Source organism: Silene latifolia, chromosome 4 (assembly GCF_048544455.1).
Source record: "Silene latifolia isolate original U9 population chromosome 4, ASM4854445v1, whole genome shotgun sequence".
In the NCBI taxonomy this organism is placed as follows: domain Eukaryota; kingdom Viridiplantae; phylum Streptophyta; class Magnoliopsida; order Caryophyllales; family Caryophyllaceae; genus Silene; species Silene latifolia.
The window spans coordinates 93120531-93122179 of NC_133529.1; the positions used below are offsets into that span (position 1 = coordinate 93120531).

The 1649-nt window shown below is 39.1% G+C and overlaps 1 non-coding gene across 1 annotated transcript; it reads right to left on the minus strand.

Moving 5' to 3' along the window:
* Positions 1 to 1542: 1542 nt before the first annotated feature.
* Positions 1543 to 1649, minus strand: LOC141654222 (small nucleolar RNA R71). Its single transcript, XR_012547786.1, has one exon. It is a non-coding gene; the product is annotated as a small nucleolar RNA R71 (small nucleolar RNA).

Sequence of the window (1649 nt, forward strand, 5' to 3'; positions counted from 1 at the left end):
AGGTATAATCTCTTAATCCCTTTTTAATTATTGCTAATTACTTTTATTTGTTCATCATGTTTCACTTTGTTAGTATGATTGACAACCTTGCTAGCATGTTCAACATGATAATGAGTGAGTAGTCTCTTAGCTAGGGTTAATGGGTGATTAGGGGAAACCAACATGGGGAATGATTCATGCTTAAATTAATATGCTTTCATGTTTTATTTGCTTGCTTGTTTTGATCTCAACTCATGCACATGTTATATTTGATGAAATGCTAAGCCTATGAATCCTTGCATTTATTATCATCTCCTATCTTTTCAATGAGACTTGTAAGACATAACCCAACTCGAGTCTCATTAGACCATGCATGTTGTTGAGTAGGGAAGATTAAGTCGACTTGTAGGTGTTGTACAATCTAATCGATTCGGCTCCGGGACCCAAACTTTCCTAGGATTGTAAGATATAACCCAACTCAATCCATCACAACAATAATTGCTTGCTTATAATTTGAGAACATGTTTGTATGATCATATCCCATGATTCCCCTATGATCCCATAACACCCTAGTGCCTTTAATCAATTGTTTACACCCCTTTAATTCATCTTGCTTGTTTATTTTCATTGCTATTTTAGTTTAGTAACCTTCTACATCAACCCAATTTGTGACACCCCTTAAACACCACTAGTTACAATAGAAATCTCATTTCAACTCCCGTCCCTTGGGATCCGACCTTTACTTGCCTCTTTACTAATTGTAGAGTTGCTTGTGGAGCTATAAATTGTGTTTTGATTCGACCGTGACCAACGACCACATCTTAATTTGTGAACACTTAGCGGGATCGCATCAAAAATGGCGCCGTTGCCGGGGACGGTGTTTGTTTGATTTAGATTTCTTTTTATTGTTATTAGTTGTGTCTTTCTTCGCCTTGAGGAAGTAAAACTCCTCAAGGTTTGTTCTAATTGTTTTCGAGTTGTTTGATATTTTGCATGTCTAGAAGGTTACAAGGTGATTTGTTACCTTTTGACCGTGAAATCGAAAGAACCTTGACGAACAATAGGAGACTTGTTAGGAGGAATTTGAGAGGTATTAGTGAAGTTGTCCAACCCACTAGTGAGTTTGTCAATCCTTTCGCAATAGAAGGAGAAGAAAACCCATTACACAATATCCCACAAAATCCACCTACAATGCCAAAATTCTCGTCACACTCCGTACCCACTGAAGAGAATCTACCAAATGGTACTCCTACACCACAACATCTCACCGGAAATTTTATTGCCAAGTCCGCCTTCATCCAATTAGTTGAGAGGAGCCAATTCGGGGGGATGCCTAGTGAGGACCCTCATTCTCATATGGAAACCTTTTGTGATTATTGTGATGCTATCTCTCAAATGGGCGTGACTCAAGACCAAATTAGATGGGTCTTATTTCCTTTTTCCTTAATCGGCACCGCGAAGCAATGGTTGAAAGGCCTTGATAAGGCCACCCTTGGAATAGATTCTTGGAAGAAGTTGGCTCTAGCTTTCTACAAAAAATTCTACCCACCAGAAAAGACTAACATGCTAAGAGCTCAAATTACGGGTTTTAAGCAAAGGGATGAAGAGTCTTTGTATGAAGCTTGGGAGCGGTTCAAGGGAATTTGTCGCTCATGTCCTCACCATCGACT